The sequence below is a fragment of the Salvelinus fontinalis genome, chromosome 22, assembly GCF_029448725.1.
Source record: "Salvelinus fontinalis isolate EN_2023a chromosome 22, ASM2944872v1, whole genome shotgun sequence".
NCBI lineage: Eukaryota > Metazoa > Chordata > Actinopteri > Salmoniformes > Salmonidae > Salvelinus > Salvelinus fontinalis.
In genome coordinates, this window is record NC_074686.1 from 17,420,485 (window position 1) to 17,435,807 (window position 15,323).

Genomic DNA, 15,323 nt, shown 5'->3' on the forward strand with positions numbered 1-15,323 from the left:
TGTTATGTGTTTCTATGTTGGGTTCATTGTATTAGCCTGATATGGTTCTCAATCAGGGGCAGGTGTTTTACGTTTCCTCTGATTGAGAACCATATTAAGGTAGGCTGTTCTCACTGTTTGTTTGTGGGTGATTGTTGCTGTGTCTGTGTTTGTTCACCACACGGTACTGTTTAGTTTCGTTCGTTTGTTCCTGTGTTCATGTTTTATGTTCTCATGTTCAGGTCTGTTCACGTCGTTTTGTTGTTTTGTAGTTTATCAAGTGTTTTTTCGTCTTCGTTGCTTTAATTAAAAAGTATGTATTCAAACCACGCTGCATTTTTGTCCGATCCTTGCTCATCCTCAGACGAGGAGGAAGACGAGCGTGACAAATACAGAAAATCAATGAGCAGAGAGCACATGCAGGTTAACATAGGACAAGCAACACGTAGCACGCAAACAGAGCAATATCACAAAAAGAAAAAAAAATAGACAAATGCAACAAAGTGTTTCCACACCTCACAAGCTACAGACAAAATGAAAAGTGGCAATACACAGGTAGGGATTATGCTCACAAGTTTGATTGGCCTTTAGCCATGTCTTCATGTTTTTTGTGAAAGTGTGAGAGGTGGTGCAGTTGTGTGTGTCTGATGGCATTGTGTTCCAGACATGGGAAGCTATCACAGAGAAAGCATATTGACTAAAGGTGCTTGGGACCTGTACAGCCACCGATACAGACACAAGTAATTCCAGCCCCACACACACTGACTGAGTATCACCCTCTCAGATTCATGTTTGGACATATAAATACTGTAAATATACCAAAGAAAGGTTTGTTAATTGCTCACATATGCAGTTTAAGGAACAAAATTCATGAAGTATGCTGTCTAGTGCAGTCAAACAATATTCATCTATTGGCAATATCAGACTCACTTGGACTCTTAGCTGGAGAAGGTTGTGAGATCTGGTACGCCCTGACCTTAGAGAGCCTTTTTATTTCTCTTTTTGGTTAAGGTTAGGGGGTGATTTGGGGTGGGCATTCTAGTTTGTATATTTCTTTGTTGGCCGGGTATGGTTCCCAATCAGAGGCAGCTGTCTATCATTGTCTCTTATTGGGGATCATACTTAGGCAGCCTTTTTTCCCACCTTCAGTTGAAAAGTTGAACTTGGACAGTTTTGTGATGAGCACCTCATGGTTAACAGTATCAAAAGCTTTTCTTAGGTCTAGAAATACAGCTGCAACAACGCCCCCTTTGTCCATCTTGGACTTCACATTTTCCTGAAGAAAGCAATTGTCCATTTCTGTGGAGTGTTTTGCTCTGAAGCCAAACTGCATGGAGTGTAATGTGAAGGGGCTGTTGTTGAGGTGGGCAAACAGTTGCTCAGCTACACACTTTTCAGTAACCTTCGACACCACAGGTAGTATACTAAATGGGCCTGTAGTTACTAAAGATGGCCATTATTATGGCCGACTTCTAGACCCTTGGAAACATCCCCTGACCAATAGATGTGTTTGTGACCTTAATAATAGGGTCAATGAGTGACTCTTGTAGAGTCCAGCCCAAATACATCTTTGGCTTTAGACGTCTTTAGTGAGCCAATCACCTTGTTCTCCTCTGACTCAGAAACGTCCCTTGTGATGAAGACAGGTTGAGTGTCATTCACTAGCGCTGAGTCCAAGAAACCAGTGGAGGGGTTCTGTGTCAGTACCTTGAGAAAGTCAACAAAGTAGGAATTGAAGGCTGGTGCTATTTCTACTGCATCCTGTGATAGACTGTCATTCACATTGATTTCTAGTGTTTTTGCAGTGTAACTATGGTCTTTCCTTGTTAACTTTTTTAAATTCTCCCAGCTCAATTTAGAATTTCCCTTTGCTTCACCAATTATGTTGATAAAATAGTTTGCCTTGGCCTGTCTGATTTATTTCATCACCTAATCTCTCAACATGGTAAACCTACGTCTGTCATGTTCTAATTTGGACTTGAGGGCTGTTTTTAGAGCATGATCTCATTCTTTCATCAGTATTTAGATTTCTCCATTTAGCCATGGAAGAGTGCTCTTTTTGCCAGGTTTGGATTTGATTTTCTTTAGGAAGGCATTTATTGTAGTCTGGATTGTGGATAGAAAAACCTGACCATCAGTTTCCACATCTGTGTAGGACAAGAGATCATTCCAGTTAATTCCCTTAATTGCGTTTCCAAAATCATTTAATTCACTCTTAGGTATTCTGAGCTGATCAGGCTTTCTAACAGTAGAGGTTAAACCTTTTCTTGGAAAGCTTTCTGGCTGTATGTGTCAGATTATGATCAGACAGCCCAGTAACCATATTGAATGAGTTAGTCACTCTCTGTCACGTTCCTGACCTGTTTTCTGTTAGTTTGTGTATGTGTTAGCTGGTCAGGACGTGAGTTTGGGTGGGCAGTCTATGTTTTCTGTTTCTATGTTGGTTTAAGGGTGACCTGATATGGCTCTCAATTAGAGGCAGGTGGTTTTCATTTCCTCTGATTGAGAGCCATATTAAGGTAGGTGTTTTCACACTGTTTGTTTGTGGGTGGTTGTCTCCTGTGTCAGTATGTATGTTCGTACCACACGGGACTGTTTCGGTGTGTTTGTAGTCGTGTACCTGTTCGTGCGTTCTTCACGTTATATGTAAGTTCGTGTGTTCTTCACGTTATATGTAAGTTCGTGTCCAGGTCTGTTTTCATCGTTTATTTGTTTTGTAGTTGATTCAAGTATAGTTCGTTTTCTGTCTACGTCGTGTTTGTTGTTTTGTCGTGTCTTAAATAAATCATGTCATCATACCTCGCTGCACATTGGTCTTCAGATCCCTCTCTCCTCTCCTCGTCGGAGGAGGAGGAGGAGGATTTAGAGTATCGTTACACTCTCTCTGGTTTATTACTGAAATGGGACCATAGAACTCCTGTTGTGGCGATTGATTAGAGGACGAGGCCATCCACTGTTTTCCACTTCAGTGAGTATCGCTAGCTCGGTGATTTTAGGCCCAGGGTTAAGTTGCACACCCCCGGAGAGCAGGAGGGTAGTGAACAGATAGTTCACTGCTGTACTGCTGACAGGAATCCCAATAAGGCTCCTGTCTCAACTCCAGCTGCCAGAATAATCTCACACACAACAAAAAAAGAACACATCACCCCTGTTTTATTCAACCTCCAAAGGCTGTCTGTTCAGTATAGAATCAAATGTAAGAATATTCTAGTCAACTTTAAGGCCCTCCGGGCTGATGCACCTAAATACATATGCCAACTTCTAGAGAACTATTCACCAGCACGCACCCTACGATCATCAGGCTCAAACAACCTGGTAATACCAGCCACAACCCTGCACAGTATGACTAACAGGAACTCCTTCCATGTGGCCCATCAGCTCCAGAACATTCTAGCTGTACATGTCAAGGGGGCAGCTTACATTTCCTAATTTAAAAAATAACAAAAGTCATATCCATTCAAGCTAGTTTTTTACTTTTTTAATTTTTTAAAATAAATTTTATCCCCTTTTCTCCCCAATTTTCGTGGTATCCAATCGCTAGTAATTACTATCTTGTCTCATCGCTACAACTCCCGTACGGGCTAGGGAGAGACGAAGGTCGAAAGCCATGCGTCCTCCGAAGCACAACCCAAACAAGCCGCACTGCTTCTTTAACACAGCGCGCCTCCAACCCGGAAGCCAGCCGCACCAATGTGTCGGAGGAAACACCGTGCACCTGGCCCCCTTGGTTAACACGCACTGCGCCCAGCCTGCCACAGGAGTCGCTGGAGCGCGATGAGACAAGGAAATCCCTACCGGCCAAACCCTCCCTAACCCGGACGACGCTAGCCCAATTGTGCGTCGCCCCACGGACCTCCCGGTCGAGCCTGGGGGCGAACCCAGAGACTCTGGTGGCGCAGTTAGCACTGTGATGCAGTGCCCTAGACCACTGCGTCACCCGGGAGGCCCATTCAAGCTAGCTTTTAATGTTTGATTGTTTATTTTGCTTAAAGTCTATATTTTGCATTAGTAGGTCATGTTTTTATGTATTGTGATTGTAGAAAAGGACCATGGATTTGGTGGAAGAATCCTTTAATTCATGGCCACTTGCTCAGCTGGGCCTGGGGCGCTTCATTTGGTCAGGTGAAAATGTCAGACAGATCTCAACTCATTAAAAGGAGGAAATCGCCATCGCCTGATCTTGTTGCTTTCTCTTCCTTAACACCGTCTAATCCAGACGTTCTGTGCGTCCGTGAATCCACCGAATCTGTTACCTTTCATCTGAACTATCTGTTGCGCTTGGGAGAGCGGGGCATCAGTTTTTGTTTATAATTATTACCGCTGAGCGTGGCTTGGAGCGCGGCTTGGAGCGCGGCTTGGAGCGCGGCTTGGAGCGCGGCTTGGAGCGCGGCTTGGAGCGCACGCTTCAAACCTGTTGTGTAATGTAAATGGTCAACGATCACGGCCCTACAGATCATCACAGGCCAATTATGCCGTCGATATATGGTTAATATGTAATGAAATGACATGTACATATGAAGACAAGCTTGAAAGTGTGAAATATGAAACGTCATTGTTTGCTGAACTGATCAATTCTGACATCAAACTGATGGGGATTATAGATTGAATAACCGATCACTGATTGAATTATTTGTATTATTCTTCTCGTGATTATGATGAATAGTTATGAGCATAAATGACTCAAGCATGATTCCTATTGACTTCTTATTGAACTGAATTGCTGAATTACCTAATTATGTTAATAATGAATGATTGTTATGATTTGATCTTTGTTATCATGAATTTGACTGGATACATGTTATTTTGTTTCCTTTGTTATGCAGCACAGACTACTACCCAGTAAATATACCACTTCATGGTGAAAGGAATTCTTGCCTCAGTCTCATCCATTCCTCTGTCACCTGACCTGTGAACACCTGTTCACCTTCACTGTCATGCATCCTACCTGTCCAGCTACCCACACAGATTCCACTAATCTTTCAGTGATAGTTTTTTACTTTTTGATGCATTAATGCCTGTTTTTAGTTTAGCTTATGTTGTCTACCAAATGTACATCGAGCTTGGAAAATGTGTCTCTACGAATACAAGTTATTTTTAGTTACAACAACCCAGCTGTAATAATGGGTGGCAAAAATGGAGCAGTAGATTTTCATGATTGTGCCCCTTAGCTGGGCACTATGCCAAAAAGTGATCAACACAATAGTTGATCTAAAACAAATGATTTAGTGCAACTTTTTTCTAACCAGCAACATGTATCACTTCTGAACTTTTACATGCTTCCTGACAGGGATTGCTGACTCAACTTGTCTAATTGTTCAAATCAGAGCCTTCTTGGCTAATAAGGAACGTTGCCATGGATGCAATGTGTGTGCAATTCAGTTATACTTGCTAGGGAAGATAATGTTTTTTTGGGGGGGGTGTAATTTTTTAGGGTGTGACAGCTTCAGTTTGTAAGGCTCATATTGCCCAACCTATTCACAGAGACAGTGCAGGGAAAGAATGCCATTGTGGTAATATGGAATTTCACATTCAACAAAACCTGAGATGACATGGTCTCAGATATCCCAGACCTTGGAGCCTCGTAAGCTATTGCCTGACTACCCATCTACATCACTCCGGCCAACTGACATTTCTTCTCCTCTATGAGTCTGGATTTTCCTCCCTCTCCGATAATTTCTAGAATGCAAACACATTCTGACTGTTCTGATTGGTCCCAGAAACAGCTGTGTTGGGCCAGAGCCGGCCTACATGATGACGTTGTCAACTTTGATACTCTGATTTGTTAGAGACCATCCAATCATTGATGAGTTTGTTTTGTACAATGCTGCTAATTTTGAAGTCACACAAACAACTTCTAGCATAGCAGTTTCAGACTGAATGTACGTAGCAATCAATAGAGCAGCAGAAATAAATTCAAGGTGAGTCTTCAGGCAACGTAAGCTAGGTAACGGCACAAGTTATGGGGGGGATGCCTGCTGCTCTCTGACAATTTGAAAAGGGAAAAAATGTGTTTAGGCTTGAATCCTTTTAAGACAGAAAACTCTCAACAAATCAGGAGTTTGGGTAGGTATGGTTTAAAATGCAGGCAGGAATTCTGCTCATGTTTAGCTAAGGCAAGAAGAAGATCTGGCAGTGACGTTACCGGTGACACGTTTCCCATTTCCGACTCGTCCTGTCTGTCCCAACTGACACCGAAACATCTACACACATATTAAACTGGAGCGTTGGTACTTTGCCGGCAGCAACTGAGAAAGATGACACATTCTCAAGCCCAAGCCAAAATCATCCTGTGTGTGACAATGGATTTGGGTGATTGATCATTAAATCATCCTGCACCTTCATTATGACTTTTATGCATAATTGTTGATCATTTCTGAAAGTTGTAATGGAACCATCATTAAGACATGGAGCAACAAATTCTCATCAAATGTCTACATTATTTCTCTTTAAAAAATGTCTGTCAGAGCAAACCCTTCAGATATAATGAGAAAGCTATGAAATGCCTATCTCTGTAAAATTATTTGTAACTATAAATTAATAGTATTTGGTCATAAAAATACAGTTGAAGTTGGAAGTTTACATACACTTAGGTTGGAGTCATTAAAACTTGTTTTTCAACCAATCCACAAATTTCTTGTTAACAAACTATAGTTTTGGCAAGTCTGTTAGGACATCTACTTTGTGCATGACACAAGTACTTTTTCCCAAAAATTGTTTACAGACAGATTATTTCACTTATAATTCACTGTATCACAATTCCAGTGGGTCAGATGTTTCAACACAGTCTCACAATCAATTCGCGCATAAATGTACAAAATGTATTTCAGCAGATTTCGTGCGTTTTTGTGCGTTTTCGTCTGGCTTAATTCGTGAGAAAAGACACGAATTTATGTGCTTCTTAATTCGTGCGAAAAGACATAAATTTAACCAATAGGCTACACAAGCCTTTGCAACAACCATATAGACGCGACAATTTGTATTTCATTTTTGTTCTTCTTAATGGCTAATTCAACATCATGAATATACAGAAATGTTGTCTTTGTTTAACCATGTTTTAAACAGTGAAAAACCACCAAAATAGCATTCTGAAATCACCACTAAACATGACATCACCATAGTCTCCAGAACGACAGTGACAAGCAGATGACCCTTGACCTACATTTCAAGTCTTTTGCTTTTGGGAGACAGAGGGAGAGCCGTTAAGGTTTAGAAGCACAATTTGACCTCAGGAACGTTCCTAAGGTCTCTGTGCAAGCCTAACCTTGACAGTGTGGCATTAACCCTTAACAGTTAAAAGAAGGTGTTTACATCAAACAGTTTACAATGACATCTCACCCCATAGGAACACATTGCCTGCACCCCTAAATTCAACCTGAAGCCAATGTGGGTTATGAATGTCTTATGAACCTGTCTTCAATGACAATCCATCAAGCCACTATGAGGTCAACCTGTGTTGATTCTAAGCTTCCTGGAGCAACCGGAAGTGATAAAATCACCCTAAAAGTGTTTGCCATACCCAACCAGCAGTTTGTGATATATAGTGCATTCAACCCTGTGTAAATCAGTCAGTTCTTAACGTATAGACTTAAAACTCAGGATTCTGTAAAAGCATACCCCGGTCAGGATATGTATTTACTTATAACTTCCTGTGCCAACCGGAAGTGCCCTAAAATGGGGTCATAGGTGCTGTTTCGAAGGTTTAAAAAAGTCAGATCTTTTCAAAACTTTAAATGTGTGAATCGGTCAACCCTCATGAACTGTAAATCAGTCATTTCTCTAAACAGATGTCAAAGAAAAGCTCTCACACACACACACACACACAGCAAGGATGGAGTGAAAAAGTATGGTGCTTAAAGACACAGAGCCTTAAATGCTTTTAGGGGGGATCCAGACTTCCATACCCGCTCTGGGAGCACTATACTACCGCCCCAAATCAATGGGTGCTGGCCTGGGTGATTTATGGAGGTTTTCAAAAAATATTCTAAGTCCAAACTTTTCGTGCACCTGGTATTTTTTGGGGGTTACCAGGCGTCATTTTTCAAAACGGTTGAAATTGCTTTTAGGGGGCACTCAGAGTGTCACATGACCGGATGAGGTAACTATTCTTGTTCTTCTTGTAACTTTCCGGTAGGCTAGAAGCTTTCCGGTGTTTTGCTGGTCAACACAGGTCGACGCAGGTATTGCACTTGATTTATCGTTATCGTAACCGTAGGTGTAGCCAAGTGGAAATACGAAAGCTTTCTAGCTATTTCGCACTGACGGTAATTTGAACACAAGAACGTTTCTAGTGAAAAGGTGCTTACACTCAGAGCCATATATTTACACTCAGCCACCCTAGCCTTATTACGGGTTAACTATTTGGTAATTTTGGTTGGCCAACAAAATGTAAGACTACAATGACTGCATACGTTTTCCCAAATGTTATACGGGAAAAAAATGTTTTGTTATTGATGGACAATGGCAAGGCTGCCATTGTATTTTCAGTTACATTCTGGTCAATAAAAATTGTTTACATGTTTGTTTTTTAAGAAATACATGGAACTACAACCGAATAAAACACCATTAGCCATCATGCATTGCTTACATTCATTCTATACTGAAAAGTCTGTTCACAAAAGTCAAAAACAGTACATATAGGCATAAAACCACAATGTTTTAATAGGGATTAAATAAAGACAATATATATATAACCTCTTATGGTTATATGGCTAAAAAAAGACAAAATATCTATATATTCATAACGTAAAATAAATAAATACAGGCGAATCGCGTCTCTGGTTGTTGCAACGGCTTGTGTGTTGCCTACTGGTTAAATTCGTGTCTTTTCGAACGAATTAAGTAGCACAGAAATTCGTGTATTTTCAAACGAATTGAACCACCCCAAAAATGCACAAAAACGCACGAAATCTGCTGAAATACATTTTGTACATATATGCGCAAATTGAATTTGAGGCTGGGCTGGATGTTTACATACACTAAGTTCCCCCTCCACCAAGTACTTTTGTTAAAGAGGTAATTTTGTAATTTTTATTAGGATCCCCATTAGCTAACGCCGTACCACTAGCTAATCTTCCTGGGGTCCAACACCAATTAACAAGACATTACAAACAACCACAATAAAGACTTCACAAACATTCAAAATGTAGACAATACAGATAATTAAAATACCTGACAGGAAACACATTTAACATTCAGTTGATGCTTTCTATTTGATGTCCAGTCATATGGTCTGTCGCATTAGATGTTATTTTATTTTTTTCTTGAAGGTGGATTTACTTTTTACCTGAGAAATATGGATTGGTAAAATTCCATTCAGCTATATGGCTCTATACAAAACTGTAGATTTCAGGCAATTTGTCCTTGGCATGGGTTGTTTTAGCTGCACTGAATTTGCCTGTCTGGTTTGGTGGGTATGCGTGTTGCTAGTACAGTTGAAGTCGGAAGTTTACATACACTTAGGTTGGAGTCATTAAAACAAATTTTTCAACCACTCCACAAATTTCTTGTTAACCGTCTATAGTTTTGGCAAGTCGGTTAAGACATCTACTTTGTGCATGACACAAGTCATTTTTCCAACAACTATTTCACTTATAATTCACTGTATCACAATTCCAGTGGGTCAGAAGTTTACATACACTAAGTTGACTGTGCCTTTTAAACAGCTTGGAAAATTCCAGAAAAGTATGTCATGGCTTTAGAAGCTTCTGATCGGCTAATTGACATCATTTGAGTCAATTTGAGGTGTACCTGTGGATGTATTTCAAGGCCTACCTTCAAACTCAGAGCCTTTCTGCCTGACATCATTGGGAAATCAAAAGAAATCAGCCAAGAACTCAGAAAAAAAATTGTAGACCCTCACATGTCTGGTTCATCCTTGGGAGCAATTTCCAAACGCCTGAAGGTACCACGTTCATCTGTACAAACAATAGTACGCAAGTATAAACACCATGGGACCACACAGCCGTCACACCACTCAGGAAGGAGACACGTTCTGTCTCCTAGAGATGAACGTGCTTTGGTGCGAAAAGTGCAAATCAATCCCAGAACAACAGCAAAGGACCTTGTGGAGATGCTGGAGGAAACAGGTACAAAAGTATCTATATCCACAGTAAAACGAGTCCTATATCAACATAACCTGAAAGGCAGCTAAGCAAGGAAGAAGCCACTGCTCCAAAACCGCCATAAAAAAGCCAGACTATGGTTTGCAACTGCACATGGGGACAAAGATCGTACTTTTTGGAGAAATGTCCTTTGCGTCTGATGAAACAAAAATGGAACTGTTTGGCCATAATGACCATCGTTATGTTTGGAGGAAAAAGGGGGAGGCTTGCAAGCGGAAGAACACCATCCCAGCCGTGAAGCATGGGGGAGGCAGTATCATGTTGTGGGGGTGCTTTGCTGCAGGAGAGACTGGTGCACTTCACAAAATAGAAGGCATCATGAGGGAGGAAAATTATGTGGATATATTGAAGCAACATCTCAAGACATCAGTCAGGAAGTTAAAGCTTGGTCGCAAATGGGTCTTCCAAATGGACATTGACCCCAAGCATACTTCCAAAGTTGTGGCAAAATGGCTTAAGAACAACAAAGTCAAGGTATTGGAGTGGCCATTACAAATCCTTCTCTCTACTATTATTCTGACATTTCACATTCTTAAAATAAAGTGGTGATCCTATCTGACCTAAGACAGGGAATTTTTACTAGGATTAAATGTCAAGAATTGTGAAAAACTGAGATTAAATGTATTTGGCTAAGGTATATGTAACTTCCGTCTTTCTTCACATATTTTTGCCAGTGAATTAGAATTGCCAGTGAATCACCTGAACAGCCACGCACATCAGTCCAGAATTACTTCAGGCATTTTATTACATTTGAAACATATTTAATGACTCTCATAAATCTTTTTTTGAACACTGGTTCCCATTGATGAGTTGAATACACCGAGATAACAACCCTTAGGCATTCATGATGTAGAACAGTTTAATTGTACCTCTCACAGAGAAAGATCTCCCCATCTGAAGACAAATACATGACTTACATTGAATATGTCACCATCATGTGTGAAAGAATGCATTATTTTGGATCGATAGCTATATACATATTTAAATTATATTTAATTTCAATTTTCTCATGTCTTAGAGAAAGAAACAACTTAGGTCATGCCATTTAAATCCAACATTATCTCACAAACTCACTGCTTTTTCCAAGGTTTGTCCAAAACAAATATTTTTTTATATTAAAATAAATGCCCATATTTACATACATTCATTTTGATGTAGTTTTGCTTAAAACGTTATTAAGATACTGCCAAACTCACTATTGCCTTCATTACACGTTATCAAATGTTTCTTACACAACAGAAAATGTCACTAACACTATTCACATACTCTAGGCCCAGGCCTATATTCTAGGGATAGGCTCTAGCGCCATGCCCATATTCTTGGGCTAGGCCTTGGTGTGATTATCATTTAGAATATTTGAACATTGATGACACATCCTCTGTTCTGTAAGAAATATTTGTGAAAGACATTCCCATAGGAAAATCAAGAGCTCTCATTTATGCAAAAGATTACTCAGATGAATCTCACAGGGATTGTTTAATGTTTTGTAACAAGATGGTGAAGTGAGTTATTGTGAAGACTCACTTGGAATTGTATAACCATTGATTCGTGAAGAACATAACTTATAAATTCCTCAAGCACTTAGTACAACTGTCTTGCATGGTGGAACCGAAAATACAAGCTGGGTTTACTCCATTGTTTGTAAATAACTCACTTCACATTACCCAACAACGCCAATATAACCTGTCTAAATGACTCCCGCCCCGTAGCACTCACATCTGTAGCCATAAAATGCTTTTAACAGCTGGTGATGGCACACATCAACAGCATAATACAAGACAGCCTGGACCCTCTCGAACCGTCTTACCTCCCCAAAGGATCGACCGGCAACACAATTTCTATTGCATTCCACACTGCCCTCTCCCACCTGGAAAACAGGAATACCTATGTGAGAATGCTGTTCATTGACTAAAGGTCGACGCTTAACACCATAGTGCCTTCCAAGCTCATCACTAAGCTCAGGTCCATGGGAATCAACACCTCTCTCTGCAACTGGATCCTGGATTTCCTGATGGACCACCTCCAGGTAGTGAGGGTATGTAACAACACATCTGCCACACTGACCCTCAACAAGGGGGCCCCTCAGGGGTGCGTGCTTAATACCCCTCCTGTACTCCCTGTTCACCCACGACTGCGTGGCCTACTGACGATATGATATTGGTAGGCCTGATCACCAAAAACTTTGAGACCGCCTATAAAGAGGAGGTCAGTTACCTGGAAGTGTGGTGCCACTACAGTGTGGTGCTGTAGTGGAGCAGGCCGAGAGCTTCAAGTTCCTCGGTGTCCACATCACTAACGAATTAACATGGTCCAGACACACAAACACAATCGTGAAGATGGCACGACAATGCCTATTCCCCCTCAGCTTGCCGAAAATATTTATAATGGGCCCTCAGATCCTAGTTCTACAGCTGCACCATTGAGAGCATTTTGACTGGCTGCATCACATCTTGGTATGGCAACTGCTTGGTATCTGACCGCAAGACACTACAGAAGGTACTGTGTATGGCCCAGTACATCACTGGGACTGATCTTCCTGCCATCCAGGAACTCGATAACAGGTGCTGTCAGAGCATTGGAGGCCCTAAATATTGTCAACGACTACAGCCACCCAAGTCATACTGTTCTGTTTGCTCAAGTATGGCAAGAATTACTGATACACCAAGTCTGGAACCAACTGGACCCTGAAAAGCTTCTACCCTCAAGCTGTAGACTGCTAAATCGTTAACTCCATAGTGTCGCTTGACGCACCAATGTGTCAATCTATATTACGTAACAAAAAAATCGGAATCAAAATTTGTCAATTAAGCTCGCGATATGTTTTTTTTTTTTATTGACAATGTCTCAATCCACCATCTCTGTCGCAATTCCGCATCTGCGGTGAATGATGGCAGAACTAGAGCAGTGTTTGTCAGACCATGAGACATCTTCTCACATAAACGTCTGTAGCGTCCAAACAATTTGACACACAAACTACTAGGAAGGTTTGTAGGTCTCTCTACAGAAAGGGGAAACTCTCACGAACATGATGGTGTTCTCCGCTTTGCTCTACAACCCCCAAAAGTGTCACAGGACTCGTCTGAAGGTAACCGGTACAGATTTTTTTAAACGATGTTGCGTTTATATTTTGGTTCTGTATATTTTTTATATATACATAATGTGGTCCAAAAATGGAAAATCCCCCAATGGCTTAGACTCTAAAGAATTAACCAAATAGCTACCTGCATTGATCAGCTTTTGCACTAACTCTTTCGACTCATCACATGCGCTGCTTTTACTACTACTACTTTACTACTTATTATCTATCCTATAGATTTGTTTTTGTCATATAAAGATATACATGGTTTAAAAAAAGTTAGTGGTAATATTTCATTCAGTACAGAAATCGATGTGGCTTAACTTACCCCATACCTGGGTTAAGTTGTGTCAAGAGACCTCTTTTTTTGGACTAGCCATGTTTTCTAAACAGTAATGTTTACATAAAATATATATATATTTTTTTTTTTACCCCTTTTTTGTGATCTTCAATTGGTAGTTACAGTCTTGTCCCATCGCTGCAACTCCCGTACGGCCTCGGGAAAGGCAAAGGTCGAGACCCATGCGTCCTCCAAAACGCGACCCTGCCAAGCCACACTGCTTCTTGACACAATGCTCGCTTAACCCGGAAGCCAGGCACACCAATGTAATGTAATTGTAATTTTTTGTAAATTATCTAACGACGTACTCTGAGGTGAAAGTGGAAGAAAAATGATAACATTTGTAAAATAATTATGAAAAATAAAACACTAATATCTTGATTACATAAGTATTGAACCCCCTGAGTCAATACATTATTATCACTTTTGGCAGCAGTGATTACAGCTGTGAGTCTTGGGTAAGTCTAAGAGCTTTCCACACCTGGATTGTGCAACATTTGCCCATTATAAGGTATTATAGGTAATATTACTAACAATCAAGGGAATTATTTCAGTATATAATTTATGTACAATAAATAATTATATAAATTATAATTGTTTATTGTATATAAAAATGTCAAAAACTGCATCATGCTGATGAAAGGTAATCTAGAAATCTTGATATTGTGCACAATAAACATGCTAACCAATCATCTCATAAACCACAGTGTTTTTATGCTGGAATAACCATGGAGTTCTGACCACAACTGCAGTTTACACAACTAAAGCTCCTACTACAAGGACCACAACTGAAGCTGTAGCTACTATGACAACAACTGTAGCAACCAATGCAGCACTTCCTACAACTTTTGGTCCTACGACTACTACACCAGCAGCACATACTACAAGAACCACAACTACAGCTCCTACAACATTAACTATAGCTTCTACTTCAACAACTACAGCTCTTATGACAACCACAACAGCACCTCCTACTACAACAACTGTAGCTTCAATGACCACTATGCATGCAGTACCTATTACGAAAACTACAACTGCAGCTCCTATGACAACAACAACTGCAGGACCTACAATGATACCTACCAGTCCTACCACAACTGCAGCTCTAACAACAACTGTAGCTCCCTCAACCACTACGACTGCAACACCTATTACCACAACTACAAGTGAAGCTCTTACAACCACTTCAACTGCAGCACCTTCAACAACACCTGAAGCTCCTTTGACAACAACTGTAGCTTCAATGACCACTACAACTGCAAAACCTACTTTGACAACCACTGCAGCTTCTACTACCATAACTGTAGCTCCTACGACTTCTACAGCTGAAGCACCAATTACGACAACTACAAATGCAGCTCCTATGACAACCACAACTGCAGCTCCTTCTACAACAACTTTAGATCTTACGACCACTACAACAGAAGAACCTACAATGACAACTAAAGCTCCTACGACAACTGCAACACCTACTATGACATTTACAACAAAAGCACCAATAACAACGACTGTAGCTTCTACGACAACAACTGTAGCTCTTACGACCACTATAAATGCAGTGCCTTCTACCACAACTGATACTCCTATGACAACCACAACTACAGCACCTGCCACGACAACTAGATCTGAAGCTCCTAAGACAAACACAATTGCAGCACCTACTACTACAATGCAACGGTAGCTCTTACGACTTCAACAACTGAATCACCTGTTACGACAACTGCAACTTCAGCTCCTACGACAACAACTTTAGATCCTACGGCCACTACAAAATAAGCACCTACAACAACCACTGCAGCTCCTACTA